At 37.9% G+C, this 16,002-nt stretch overlaps 1 non-coding gene across 1 annotated transcript; it reads right to left on the bottom strand.

The window, feature by feature from the left end:
• Window positions 1–13,864: 13,864 nt before the first annotated feature.
• LOC112863996 (U6 spliceosomal RNA) lies at window positions 13,865–13,970 on the bottom strand. Its single transcript, XR_003223928.1, has one exon. It is a non-coding gene; the product is annotated as a U6 spliceosomal RNA (small nuclear RNA).
• Between the last annotated feature and the right edge of the window lie 2,032 nt (window positions 13,971–16,002).

Raw genomic sequence — 16,002 nt, 5'->3', positions numbered from 1 at the left:
GTGTCCTTTGCAACCTCCCTACAGGGTTGGACAGGAGACAGAGTTTTGGCAGCAGAACGTAGAAGATACCCCCGGCTTTACTTCCTGAACAAAATGTCAAAATTTCTTGAAAATAAGACTTTTGCCTTTGACCTTCCCCTTTCTTCTTCCTCCCCTCCATAATGTAAAGATAATCACAAGTGCAACAGCTTTCTTAAAGCCAGCGAATGAAAAGGTATATGTTAAGGATGGAAGAGGATGATAGAAGAAGCCTGGTTCCCTGAAGACATCCCTGAATAACTTTGCTGGATCTCAACCACGTAACCTTCAGATTTTCGATCATAAAGAAAATTAACTGCCTCATTATCCTAATAGAGCAAATATCTAATAGAATTGAAAAAGATAGAAATATTTGCAGTGATCAAAGTATATTTTAAAGACAAGACAGAATGCTTTCCTTTTTTCCTACCAAAGAAAATTATGATAAACTGAAGGATGTGTTTTTTTTTTGTTTTTGTTTTTTTTTTTTTTACTTTGAGGCATAAAAATGACAGAATCTTACTATGAGATAAATTTGAACTCCATGCTACCTTTTGGTAGTATAACCCACCTAATTTTAACTTATTTTGTTAAATATGTATTAAGAACAAAATAAATCAGAGGTACAATTTGAGAGTTATGCTGTAAATTATGACAGAGTGCTGACCTGTTGTTTTTATTCTTATGCATAAAGGTTTCAATATTCTTATACAGGGGTCACTTTTGGAACTTTGATCATAAAAGTTCTTTTATCCCAGGCAAATAAAAGCTAGAGTTTGAAGGGTACTAACAATGGGTAGCATAGAACTTTTAATTGTTTTTGTTAAAAATATCAATTTTCTATACTTTTGAGGGTTTTCAGATGCTTACATCATTATTCCGTGTTCCATTATGAAGGCATATGTTGCGAACAAGGTAAGGGGGAAAGAAAAGCTGCTGAAAGACACAAGTTTGTGTGTTATGATTTATATTTTGCAAATGGTGACCCAAATGTATTTTAATTTTGCCTTTAAATCATGTTTGATTTTTTCATTTCCCACCTCCAGAACCAAGCCAGGAAGTTTATAGTTTTCTGAGAAGGACGGGGTAGAGACTTTGCTCTCTTTAGCAAGACACTGGTCATGAAGAGCCAGTTCTATGAAAAGAAAAAAAAAAAATTAGCAGACTGTTTCAGCTCCCATTCAACATTTTGAGGAGCAGTAAAAAAGGACACAGGCAGAGCAAAAGGAAGATGCCTCTTCCTCCTGTCACAGTTCGGTTTTGAGGCTTTTTGTTTTTAGTAGGAGGGAGCTGAGGCACGGAGGATAGGGATAAGCCAGTCCTTCATTGTTCCATGGAATTATGGAAGCAGGGAGGAGGGAAGGTGAAATTGGTGTGAGTTTTCCTTTCCAGGATTTGACACAGAAGAAAGAGTCAGATAAATGAGGGAAAGAGGCTCTCTGGCTCCATATCCTTTTGGATTATAAATAAAACTTGGGACACCTGGTTGGCTCAGTCAATTACATATCCAACTCCTGATTTCAGCTCAGATCATGATTTCATGGTTGTGAGATGGAACCCAGAGTTGGCCTCTGTGCTGGGTGTGGAGCCTGCTTGAGACTCTTTCTCTCTCACCCTTTCTGCCTAGTATAACAACTTTTGCTTCCCACCCAAGAAATGTGAGTAAAATGATGTTATTATAGGGCTAGCCTTGAATTCACTGATTTTTCTATTATGTTTTATATTTATTTATACTGGGCATAGGAATGCTAATGATTTTACTAAGTGGAACTTATAAAGACCAATGTTGCTGAATCACTTATAATTGTTTCTTGATTCTCCCAGATTTTTCTATGTAGACAACTGTATCATATGCAAATAAGAGGATTTATCACTTCCTTCATAATTCTTATATTTTCTTTGTATTTCCTTTGTGTGTCTCATCTTATCCCTTGGATTAGGAACTCTCTCTGTCAAAATGAAAGAGTAAGAGCAGACATATGTATCACAATATTCTTCCTTTTTATGGATGAATAATATTCTATTGTATGTATAGACCACATTTTGTTTATCCTTTCATTCATTGATGGACACTGGGTGGACACATCACGGCCATTGTGAATAATATGGGTAGATAGCCAGAAATAAAATTGCTAGATCACATGGCAATTTCATTTAATTTTTTTAAGGAATGAGTATACCGTCTTCTACATTGGCTGCACCATTTTACATTACCACCAACAGTGCACAAGGTTCCAACTTCTCTACATCTTCAACAATGTTTACTTTTTTGTTTTGTTTTGTTTTTATGATAGTCATTGTAATGGGTATCCAGTGATACCTCATTGTGATTTTGATCTATATTTCCCAATCTGATTAGTGATGATGAACATCTTTTCATGTGCTTCTTGGCCAATTTGTAATCTTCTCGGGAGCAATGTATAGTCAAGTAAGTTCTTGGCCCATTTTTCTGTTAGTTTTTTATGGTTGTTGTTGAACAGTAGAATTTCTTCACATTTTTTAGATATTCACCTCTAATTTTGCAAATATTTTCTCCCATTTCATAGGTTGCCTTCCATGTGGTTGATTGTGTCCCTTGATGCATGGAAGTATTTTTTTTAAACCTATTTTTATATTTGTTGCCTACCTTGTAGTTTTTTTTTTTTTTTTAATTTTTTTTTTCAACGTTTATTTATTTTTGGGACAGAGAGAGACAGAGCATGAACGGGCGAGGGGCAGAGAGAGAGGGAGACACAGAATCGGAAACAGGCTCCAGGCTCTGAGCCATCAGCCCAGAGCCCGACGTGGGGCTCGAACTCCCGGACCGCGAGATCGTGACCTGGCTGAAGTCGGACGCTTAACCGACTGCGCCACCCAGGCGCCCCCCCTTGTAGTTTTTTAAAGCAGGGTGTGTGCCTTTTTTTCCTGCACGTGTTCTAAGTCATCGAGACTGAGTGAGCAAGTCAGTCTTTCAGGTATCTCCCAGGCAGACTGGAACAAACAGGGTCTGCATTTGAGGAGAGGAAACCAAGAGTGTGGGGCATGAGTAAGGAATCATAAAACCTCCCTACAGCTGTGAACATGGCTTTGCTTGTTTGGGCTTTTGCCTGGTTGCTGTAAACCTTTCATTGTTTTCCAGTGCTCCTATAGAATTTGTTCAGACAGAGCCTGTTCTGTTTTGGGCTTTTTGTTTTGTTTTGTTTTGTATTGTATTGGTGTGTCTTTGGGGAAGATGGGAGCTTGGATCTTCTTAGTCTGCCATTTTGCTGACATCACTCTGTGCAGGTGTCTTTTTTGATGGGTCGTGAGAAGCACACTTTTGATTATTATTTACTTTTCTAATATTTAAAAATTTTACTTATTCTGAGAAAGTGTGCACACAAGCAGGAGGGGCACACAAGCCCCAGCATGGGGCTTGATCTCACAAACTTTGAGATCATGACCTGAGCTGAAGTCCAGAGTCAGATGCTGAACCCACTGAGCCACCCAGGTGCTCTAAAAGTATAATGCCTGATTGAGGAAGGGAAGATGGTGGTGAAGTAGGGGAACCCTAGGCTTAACTCATCCCGTGAATACAACTAGATAACTATCAAATCATCCTAAATACCCCCAGAAATTGACCTGAAAACTGGCAGAACTTCACAAAAGATAGAGAAGAGCCACATCAAAGAAGTAGTGGTGGTTTGGGAGAGAAACTGATCGTGGCTGGTGAGGTGGGGAGGGAGCTGTAGTGGTGAAGGGCAAGAGAGAGTAGCACACAGGAGAGCACATGGGGAAGATGATTCCCCATAATGATTGGCTTGGAAAGTGGTAGTGGCTGAATTTCTTGACTTCTTGCAACCAGTAGGGCTGAAAGCCTGGAGTTTTAAACATCAGTGGACTTGGCTTGAGGAGAGCCCAGAGGCCTTGAGGCTATTCTTGCAGAGAAGGCAGGGCAAATATCCCACAGATACATAGCATGGAAATAGTGATATGAAGAGCACCTGGAGTACACAGTGTGAAGGTAAGTTGGTCATCTAGGGGCATGTCCCAGAGATGCAGCATTCGTGGAAAAAACCCCCTGGGAACAAAAGAACTGGCAGGCACCATTTCCTCTCCTGCCCCTCAGCATAAGCACATGGCCATCTGTGGGAAACAGCACAACATATATACTCACAACTTCATTTGTTTATACCAAGCCCTACCCCCCACGTGTTTCAGTGGAACCACCCTCCCCAGTCACACTTGCCCTAGTCCCAGCACAGTGGGACTCTTCTCCCAGAAAACTTGCTCAAACCCCTACCAACACTGCATCTCCAGATTTGGGAATTTTGTGGGGCCTCAGTTCTGGCAGCCATGGCGACAAGTCTTATTTCACAAGTAGACCAAGCACATCTAGTAAAACACATCACATTCAGGTTTGTAGTGAAAAAGATATAAGTAACATGGCTGATAGAAAATTTAAAGTAACGATCATAAGGATACTCACTGGATTTTAGAGAAAGGTAGAAGACATCAGTGAGACCCTTAACACAGACATAAGGAATAACATAGCAGAGATAAGGGGCTCAAAAAATGAATTGAGAAACACACATTATGGAATGAAGAACAGTCTGGAAGAAGCAGAGGGACAAATTAATGACCTAGCAGGCAGAGTAATGGAAAGTAATCAAGCTGAACAAAAGAGAAAAAGCATTATGCAAAACTAGAGTAGACTTAGGGAACTCAATGACTCCATCAAATGTAATAACATTCACATTATAGGAGTCCCAGAAGAAGAGAGAGAAAAGGCAGAAATTTATTTGAAGAGACAGTAACGGAAAACTTCCCTAATCTGGGGAAAGAAACAGATATCCAGATGCAGGAGGCACAGAGAACCCCAAATAAAACCAACAAAAACAGATCCGAGTAGACATATAATCAAAATAGCAAAATAAAAACGACAAAATAATGTGATAAAGAAAAAAAATTAAAAGCAGGAAGACAGAAGAATACAGTTACATACAGAGGAACCCCCATTAAGCTAGCAAGGGATTTTTCATCAAAAAATTTGAAAGCTAGAAGGGAGTGGCATGATTATTCAAAGTGCTGAATGGGAAAAAAATCTTCACCCAAGAATATTCTACCCAGCAAGATGATCATTCAGAATAGAAGGAGAGATAAAGAGTTTCCCAGACAAACAAAAACTAAAGGAGTTCATGGCCACTAAGCCAGTCATGCAAGAAATACTAAAGGGGACTCTGAGTGGAAAGAAGAGATCAAAAGTGACAGTATAGAAGTAGGAAATACAAAAGCAGTAAAAATGAATATCATTCAAGGAACTCACAAGATAAAAGGATGTAAAATATAACAACATATACCTAAAAATGTGGGGAGGAGAGGAGTAAAGAAAGAATTCAAACTTAAATGACCATCAACTTAAAATAGAAAAGGTTATATACAAACCTCTGTATATAACCTTACAGAAAAGGTTATATACAAACCTAATGGTAACCATATATCAAAAACCACTACTAAACATGCAAAGAATAAAGAGAAAGAAATTGAAATATATCACTAAAGAAAATCAGCAAACCATGAAAGAAGATAAAGACAAGAAAAGATCAGAGAAACTCTTCAGAAACAACCACGAAACAAATCATAAAATGACAAAGACTCATATCTATGTAAATGTATTAAACACTCCAATCAACAGACATACAGTGACAAAATGGATAAAAAAATAAACAAGACCCACATATATGCTGCCTATAAGAGACTCATTTTAAACCTAAAGACACCTGCAGAATAAAAGTGAAGAGATGGAAAAACATCTATCATGCAAATGGATGGCAAAAGAAAGCTGGTGTAGCAATATTTATATATGACAACATAGACTTTAAAACAATATTTAACAAGAAACAAAAAGAACACTATATGAAAATAAAGGAACAAGCAAAAAGAAGATATAACAATTATAAATATTTATATGCCCAACATAGGAACACCCAAATACATAAAACAGTTAATAACAAGCATAGAGAAAATTATGGATAATAATATAATAATAGTCAGGGACTTTAACACCACACTTACCCATGGATAGATCATGTGAACCAAAAATAAACAAGGAAACAATGGCTTTGAATGACACAAATTTAACAAACATATTCAGACCGTTCCATTCTACAACAACAGACTACACATTCTTTTCAAGTGTACATGGAACGTTCTCCAGAATGTATCATATATTAGCCCACAGAACCAGCCTCAACATATTCAAGAAGATCAAAATCACACCATGCATCTTTTCTGACTACTGAAACTAGAAGTCAACCACAAGAAAAGATCTGGAAAGACTACAAATACATGGAAGCCAAATAACATGCTACTAAAAATTAGTAAGTGAAACAGGAAATAAGAGAAGAAATGAAAAAGTACATGGAAACAAATCAAACTGAAAACACATGATCCACAAACTTTAGGATGCAGCAAAAGCTTTTCTAAGAGAGAAGTTTAAGCATTACAGGTTTATCTTAAACAACTTAACCTTATACCTAAAGGAGCTAGAAAAATAACAACAAACAAAACATAAAGCCAGTAGAAGGAAGGAAATAATAAAGATTAGAGCAGAAATAAATGATTTGGATACAAAAACAAAAACAAAAAACAAACAAAAAACCACAATAGAACAGATCAATGAAACCAGGAGCTGGTTCTTCAAAAAAAAAATCAATAAAATTGACTAACCTCTAGCCAGACTTATCAAGAAAAAAGGAGAAAGGACTAATATAAATAAAATCACAAATTAGAGAGGAGAAATAGCAATCAATACCACAGAAATACAAATAATCATGAGAGAATATTATGAAAAACTATATGCCAACAAATTGGACAACTTGGAAGAAATGGATAAATTCCTAGAAACATATAGATTACCAAAACTGAAATAGAAAGAGTAGAAAATTTGAACAGACCAATTACCAGCAAAGAAATTGAATCAGTAATCAAAACCTCCCAACAAAAGTCCTGGATCAGATGGCTTCATGGACAAATTCTACTAAACATTTAAAGGAGAGCTAATACCTATTCTTTTCAAACTATTCCAAAAAACAATAAATAAATAAAGGGAGGGGGGGAACCTTCTAAATTCATTCTATGAGGCCAGCATTACTCTGATACCAAGACCAGGTAAAGACTCCACTGAAACAGGACCACATGCCAAAATCTCTGATGAACATAGATGTAAAACTCCTCAACAAAATACTAGCAAACTAAATCCAATAATACATTTAAAAAAAAAATCTTTCACCACAATTAAGTGGGACTTATTCCTAGGTTGCAAGAGTGTTTCAATATTCACAAATCAATCAACATGATACATCACATCAGTAAGAGAAAGGATAACAACCATATGCTCATTCCAGTAGACTTAGAAAAAACATTTGACAAAGTACAGCATTCATTCACAATAAAAACCCTCAACAAGTAAGTTTGGAGGGAATATACTTCAACATAATAAAGGCCATATATGCAAAACCCACAGCAAACATCATACTCAGTGGTGAAAAACTGAGAGTTTTTCCCTTAAGATGTCCACTCACTCTCACTACTTTTATTCAACATAGTACTGGAAGCCCTAGCCACAGAAATCAGACAACAAAAAGAAATAAAAGGCATCCAAATTGCTAAGAAAGAAGTAAAACTTTCACTATTTGCAGATGACATAATACTATATATATAGAAAACCCAAAATATTCCACCAAAAAAGTGTTAAAACTGATAAACTAACTCAGTAAATTTGCAGAATACAAAATCCACATTCAGAAATCTGTTACATTTCTTTACAACAATAATGAAGCAGCAGAAAGAGAAATTAAGAAAACAATCCCTTTTACAACTGCATTAAAAATAATAAAATACCTAGGAACAAACCTAAGCACAGAAGTGAAAGACCTATACTCTGAAAACTATAAAACATTGATGAAAGAAATAGAAGACAACAGAAAGAAATAGAAAGACGTTCCATGCTCAATCATTAGAAGAACAAATATTGTTAAAATGTTTATAGTCCCCAAAACAATCTACAGATTTAGTGCAACTGTGTCAAACTACCAACTCTTTTCACAGAACTAGAAGAAACAATCCAAAAAATTTGTATGGAACCACAGAAGACTCTGAATAGGCAAAGCAATCTTGAGATATATGTCATGAAGTGCCATCCAGGCACTCCAAAAAATCCACATTTTTAATCAACATTTCAACTTTAGTGTGAATAATTTTTCACATTAAACATATAGATATTTTGAATAAACTGCCTCTCCTTCATTTTCTCTCTGTTGAAATAGTCCTCTTTCTTTAAGATATGGCGTATTTGTCTGTCATATCTGCTTTGAAGTCTTCCCTGATCACCAGAGAGAATTGAACTCACACAATCATGAATTCCAATGGTAATTGCTTTGCACTTATCTTATTTCCTGATACTAATTAGTTACCACTCCATATTTTAGTTATTGGTTTATATGCATTACCTCTACGGTGATGACTATATAATATTAACCTAACATGACCACCTTTAGGAATAAAAGGGGCATCAATATTTAAGTTAGGGACACAGGTATAAACTCAGACTTCTCTGAGGAAACTATGAAGGGTGGTTATATTTTTATCTCCCTTATTTGAATGAAGCACATGGATTAGAGCTATGTTTTAGTTCCTTTATGGTATTTAGTAATGTTCATGACAATCAAAATAGAGGAACTTAAAAGAATTTATTAGATGATTACTTTACTTGTTAATTTTAGAAACTTCTTTTTATTCAATTCCAAATAGTTCATCTTTTGGTTTATGGACAATCAAGTCATTATATGGACACAGCTCAGATAAACAAGAATTTCATAGATTCTATAATAAACATTGTTCATTGTCTGGTCCAGTAAATGCACACATACACACTTGCAAATATAAGGTTGGTAGACACATTGCTATGAACAAAAGTCAGTCTGTATCACAGAACATAATATGTACTTTTTAATTTAATTTACCACAGGCCAAATTTGAAAGATTTGGATCTCAAAAAAGGATTAAACCAACAAAATTAATTACAGTAAGGGAGATTGAAGAAAATCAGTGGTTTATCACATTCCAGAAATTCAATATTATTAATTATAATATCTGGATCATTCATCTTTCTAATTGATATAGTTTTCTAGAATATATTTCATATTTTTTCATTGAAAACAATGGTAACATCAGAGCGCCTGGGTGGCTCAGTCGGTTAAGTGACCAACTTCAGCTCAGGTCATGATCTCATGGTTAGTGGGTTCAAGCCTAATGTCAGTCTCTGTGCTGACAGCTCAGACCCTGGAGCCTGCTTTGGATTCTGTGTCTCCCTCTCTCTCTCTTTTGCTCTCGCACTCGCTCTCTGTCTCTCTCTGTCTCTTGATAATAAATAAATGTTAAAAAAAATTAAAAAAAAAGAAAACAATGGCAACATTTTTTTCTGTATATTATCTATAAAGGGTTATATAAAAGAAATTCAAGGATCATCAACAATCTTAGATCTTGAATAAGATTATGACATAAACTCTTGGATGCTTTACCTGATATTTTTGATAGTTTTTGTTTGTTTGTTTGTTTGTTTGTTTGTTTTAAACTAAGTTTTCATTCATTCAACGAATAGCTTAGTTTACTGTAATTCATTAAAAGTAAGTTGCTCACTGTGCTATAACCTGGAGACAAAACACTAAAGATGATATATTTAATCAGAAAGAAACATCATCTTAATTATATTTTAAAGGTATTTGAGGGGCGCCTGGGTGGCTCAGTCAATTAAGCCTCCAACTTCAGCTCAGGTCATGATCTCACAGTTCATGGGTTCGAGCCCCGCATCGGGCTCTATGCTGACAGCTAAGGGCCTGGAGCCGGTTTCAGATTCTGTGTCTCCCTCTCTCTCTGCCCCTCCCCTGTTCATGCTCTGTCTCTGTCTCAAGAATAAATAAACATTAAAGAAAAAATTTGAAAAAAGTGTTTGAATTAGAAGCTAGTTTTATATTTGAGGATGTAAAATTTATAAACTGAAGTATTACTTTAAAAAATAATATACTGTGGTGCCTGGGTTGCTCAATCAGTTAAGTATCTAACTCTTGATTTCAGCTTAAGTGTCTATCTCATGGTTGTGAGATGAGCCTTAGGGGCAGGCTCTGCATTGAGTGTGGAGCCTTATTGGGATTCTCTCTTTCCCTCTCTCTCTCTGCCCCTCTCTCCTTCTCTAAATAAATAAATAAATAAATAAATAAATAAATAAATATTAAAAAATAAAATTAAAAAATAACATACTAAACTAAATACAGTTAGGACACATTAGGTATATACATGATTTTTACCTACATATAATTAAGCAAAATAACAAATGTAAAGAAGAATTCACTTAAGTTTCCTTCCTATAAGTAGAATAGTATGTAATTTACCATATAAGTTTTTGATTTTGAAAATTAACTTGGTTTTTGGTACAACAACATTACACTCTATTACAGCTGACCTTAACAAGTCAGATTGTATTCAATTTTTATCAAGCTAGTAATTTCAAAGCTTTCAAGGTTCAGATATATTCCTTCAGTTAGTTTCATATTGAATATCCTGGGAGAAAGGAGGGAGGAAATAAAGTTAAATACTGTAGAATATGGCTGCTAAGTCTCCACTTTTTTAGCTAGTCAAAAAAACCTAGGTTGGTGATTGTAACTGCCTTAATTCATAATACATTTCATATTCTCCTTACTCTCTGCCAGAACTTTTCTGGACAGGGTTCTTTAATGTGGTAACCTGAACCATCTGTCCTATGAAACCTGACACATTGCTTTACCACTGTATTCCACTGATTATGGGTATTAATAAACACAAAGAAATAGCAAGAGGTACAACAGAAAATCTTCTTGATTCCAATAATAGCCCTCTTTTTGTACATTATTGTAATACCTCCCTGATAAGGGAATCTAATCAATAACTTTGGTAAGTTCCCTTCTTGTTGATGAAGAAACATGAGAAGCCCCAAGTGGCCAGGAGTAGATTTAGCCTCCCATTCATTGAATCATGATTGTATCTTTTTGAGTAAACATTCCTGCTTTGGGCACTAGAATTCTCACACTCAATTCTCACAGTCACCAAGTTCAAGGTTGCAGTGACAAGAAGAAAATTTTCTCAAGGGGTTACTATATGTAATAATGATAACCTTCACTGTTACCTCTTGGTTTCCAGATCTATGCATTCTAAGCATTTATAAACTGCTAGTTCAAGGTACAAATCACATTCTATAAGCCTACCATGTCCTATTTTCTCCCAACAGTTGAAGTCCTTGATGATATGTGCATGTAAACCATAAATCCCATTAGGCTACCTCTGTTAACCAGCTACTCCTATAGTCTCAACAGGAGCAATATCACCCCCAGGTGGGGGAAATTGGATTTTGAGTGTGAAAAAATCTGGGATATTATAATAGCATTTAATAATGTCTAAAAATATTCCTTAGGGGATATAAATGAAAAAAATGTTGAAAAACAATGAATTACTGTATCACTTAGAGTCCCAGGAGAATTCATTTCAAAAACTATTTACAAAGTTATGGGGAAGGTGTTAGAAAACCACAAAAGATAGTGCAATATCCTGGGGCTAGTATCAGTGAGGGCAGGTATTATCAACAGTATGCCCTAAGAGAAAAAAAAAGAGATGTGGAGTTAGAGAATCTACAAGCAAATAATCATATTCCAGTGACCAATTTTATTTTATTTTTTTTTTTTAAATTTTTTTTTTCAACGTTTATTTATTTTTGGGACAGAGAGAGACAGAGCATGAACGGGGGAGAGGCAGAGAGAGAGGGAGACACAGAATCGGAAACAGGCTCCAGGCTCTGAGCCATCAGCCCAGAGCCCGACGCGGGGCTCGAACTCACGGACCGCGAGATCGTGACCTGGCTGAAGTCGGACGCTTAACCGACTGCGCCACCCAGGCGCCCCCCAGTGACCAATTTTAGAAGAACTGGGAACTTTGACAAAAACAAGCAATTCAAATTACTCCTTTAGGAAAGACTTCAGGGTAAAAGATTTCCCAACCTTACTTTCCTACCTTTTTCTGATCTCCTGCAAGTTCCCAAATTACTGATTCTAACTAAAAGCTATAGGGAAAGGGAACCCATTGGTATAGTCTATTCAGGTCAGTCTTCGATCTCAGAAAGCAGAGTGGAAAAAAGGTGGTGGGCTAAACGGATGTTATCTAACACAGTAACATTTAAGAGTAACCGGAAACAGGAAGACTATGTTTTAAATTTTTCCTGCTGCTTTATTGTAGGTGAAAATATGTGGACTAACCATTATCTTTAAGATATATGTCTAAATAAAATCTTTTTGCATCAATCTCAATCTAAATTAAGATAAGAAGTCTGTACAGAAAGTCTATATAGAAGATTCTAATTTTATCTAAAAATAAGTAAAGCTAGTATGTTTTTTAGCCTAGATGTAGCATATCAAGAGTTAATCAATCAATGCTAAGAAAAGAAATTCATTTCCAAAATACCCCCTCTATGTGGTCTGAGACTTGACCATCATACACTTCTCAGTTTGCTGCACATATCTGTCCACAGTTACAGCACTTGGGGAAGGGAATACCAGGAGGCACTGAAAATGGATCACCAGGGTTTCACATGCATTCCTTTCTTTCCTCCTCAGTAATACTAGTCTCCAGTCTTCAGCTGATCAAAGTCATCTCCTGATTGTTTTCAAGGGGCTCAGTGTTGATTTCTATCACTGACAGTTGCACATGCAGAGGCAGCAAAGGCTAGATATACATTGGTAACAGACTTCATGAAATTGAGCCCATAAATAGTCTCCATCTCTACCACTTTGGCCATTTATTTTTTTATTGTGCTCATTATCCTAATTACAGGATGGTCAATGAAGAAAGCTGGTTAAGTCATTTTGTCTACTTCATTCTGCAGTGCCTCTTCCATGATGGATGCTTTCTGATATAAATACAAAAATCTTCACTCTATGCCCTCTGCCATATATCCATTCACACAACTCTACCAAAGACCTTGTCTCAGATCTCTCAACTTTTTTCCTTTTTTTTTCAATATATGAAGTTTATTGTCAAATTGGTTTCCATACAACACCCCGTGCTCATCCCAAAAGGTGCCCTCCCCAATACCCATCACCCACCCTCCCCTCCCTCTCACCCCCCATCACCCCTCAGTTTGTTCTGTTTTTAAGAGTCTCTTATGCTTTGGCTCTCTTCCACTCTAACCTCTTTTTTTTTCCTTCCCCTCCCCCATGGGTTTCTGTTAAGTTTCTCAGGATCCACATAAGAGTGAAACCATATGGTATCTGTCTTTCTCTGTATGGCTTATTTCACTTAGCATCACACTCTCCAGTTCCATCCACGTTGCTACAAAGGGCCATATTTCATTCTTTCTCATTGCCACGTAGTACTCCGTTGTGTATATAAACCACAATTTCTTTATCCATTCATCAGTTGATGGACACTTAGGCTCTTTCCATAATTTGGCTATTGTTGAGAGTGCTGCTATAAACATTGAGGTACAAGTACCCCTATGCATCAGTACTCCTGTATCCCTTGGGTAAATTCCTAGCAGTGCTACTGCTGGGTCATAGGGTAGGTCTATTTTTAATTTTTTGAGGAATCTCCACACTGTTTTCCAGAGTGGCTGCACCAATTTGCATTCCCACCAACAGTGCAAGAGGGTTCCCGTTTTCCACATCCTCTCCAGCATCTATAGTCTCCTGATTTATTCATTTTGGCCACTCTGACTGGCGTGAGGTGATATCTGAGTGTGGTTTTGATTTGTATTTCCCTGATGAGGAGTGACGTTGAGCATCTTTTCATGTGCCTGTTGGCCATCCGGAAAAATATGGAACGCTTCACGAATTTGCATGTCATCCTTGCACAGGGGCCATGCTAATCTTCTCTGTATCATTCAGTTTTAGTATATGTGCTGCTGAAGGGAGCACACTCTCAGATTTTTTCCATCCAGACCCCTGACCGGTTGACCAGGCCAATGGTCATTAAAATTAATCGATATATATTCTTAATTCAGGTCATTTTTTGTTCACTCTATCACATTGGAATTATGTCCAATGAAGTAAGGGTTTAGTTTGATGTTCTACGGGATTTCCCTCTAGTCTGAATCTCTTTGCCTTCAATATGAGAAAGCATAGGAGAGTTGACACGGTCCTAAGATAAAACTATAAGGCCATTTTCAGGGAGGCAGACTTGAGAGAGCTCATTTTTGAGACCCTCCAGACGAGGTGCCCAAAGTCTAGGAAAGCAGTCTATTATGAGTTTCTCTCCCACAATCTAACACTAAATATATGACCAATTTACCAAACAAGATTGCCTCTGAATTTATTAGATATTATGTATGAGGGAAAAGTGCTCAAATTAAAGTTTGAGCATTTTACATGAATGTGATTCCAAACCTACTTCAAAGTGAAACAGATAGTTGTAAAACAATATATATTGTATTCTGGGAGGAAGATGGCAGAGTAGGAGGACACTGGGCTCACCGCGTCCTGCTGATCACTTAGATTCCTCACACACCTGCCTAAATAACCCAGAAAACCACCAGAAGACTAGCAGAATGGATTCTCCAGAGCCAAGCATAGACGAGAGGCCCACGGAAGAAGGTAGGAAGGGCGGAGAGGTGGTGTGCACTACATGTACTGGCAGGAGGGAGCTGGGGCGGAGGGGCAGCCCACGGGCAAAGCAGAGCCCTCGAGTCTGGCTTGCAAAAGCAGAGGGGCCAGATAGAGCGTGTTCAGACAGCAAGCAGGACTTAACATCTGGAAGGTAATAAGCTAACAGCATTGCTCGGAGAGCAGGAGGGCTGGAGGACAATGGGAGGGAGAGTTGTTGAGCCCCGGATGACAGAGCGCAGCGTGGCGGGGAACAAAGGTGCTTGCCAGCACCATCTCCCTCGCCCATCCCCCAGCCGAAATCCCAAAGGGAACCAGTTTCTGCCAGGGAACTTGCTTGCACTGCGCCAACACCCAACGCTGTGCTTCTGTGGATCCATTCCTCCGGCGGCGGGTCTGACTCCCTCCTGGAGCCTCAGGGCCCCTCCCGAGGAGGATCACTGAAGGATAAGTGAGCTGAGCCTGCCCCTCCCTCCCCCATGCACCTTGCCGATCCACCCCAGCTAATACTCCAGATCCCTAGCACCACAAGCCTGGTAGTGTGCAAGTAGCCCAGGTGGGCCATGCCACCCCACAGTGAATCCCGCCCCTACCAGAGGGGAAGAGAAGGTACACACCAGTCTGACTGTGACCCCAGTGGTGGGCTGGGGCAGACAACAGGTCTGACTGCGGCCCCGCCCACCAACGTAAGTTATTCAAGACAGCACAGGGGAAGTGCCCTGAAGTTCCTCACCACTCCAGGGACTATCCAAAATGACGAAACGGAAGAATTCCCCACAAAAGAATCTCCAGGAAATAACAACAGCTAATGAACTGATCAAAAAGGATTTAAACATTATAACAGAAAGTGAATTTAGAATAATAGTCATAAAATTAATTGCTCGGCTTGAAAACGGTATACAGGACAGCAGAGAATCTATTGCTACAGAGATCAAGGGATTAAGGAACAGCCAGGAGGAGCTAAAAAATGCTATAAATGAGCTGTAAATAAAATGGAGACAACCACAGCTTGGATTGAAGAGGCAGCGAAGAGAATAGGTGAACTGGAAGATAAAATTATGGAAAAAGAAGAAGCTGAGAAAAAGAGAGATAAAAAAATCCAGGAGTATGAGGGGAAAATTAGAGAACTAAGTGATGCACTAAAGAGAAATAATCTACACATAATTGGTATTCCAGAGGAGGAAGAGAGAGGGAAAGGTGCTGAAGGTGTACTTGAAGAAATAATAGCTGAGAACTTCCCTGATCTGGGGAAGGAAAAAGGCATTGAAATCCAGGAGGCACAGAGAACTCCCTTCAGACGTAACTTAAATCGATCTGCACGACATATCATAGTGAAATTGGCAACACA

This window comes from Puma concolor, chromosome B4 (assembly GCF_028749965.1).
Source record: "Puma concolor isolate L17-30 chromosome B4, mPumCon1.1.hap2, whole genome shotgun sequence".
In the NCBI taxonomy this organism is placed as follows: domain Eukaryota; kingdom Metazoa; phylum Chordata; class Mammalia; order Carnivora; family Felidae; genus Puma; species Puma concolor.
The sequence above is the reverse complement of the archived record's forward strand: the minus strand, read 5'-3'. Positions and strand labels throughout refer to the sequence as shown.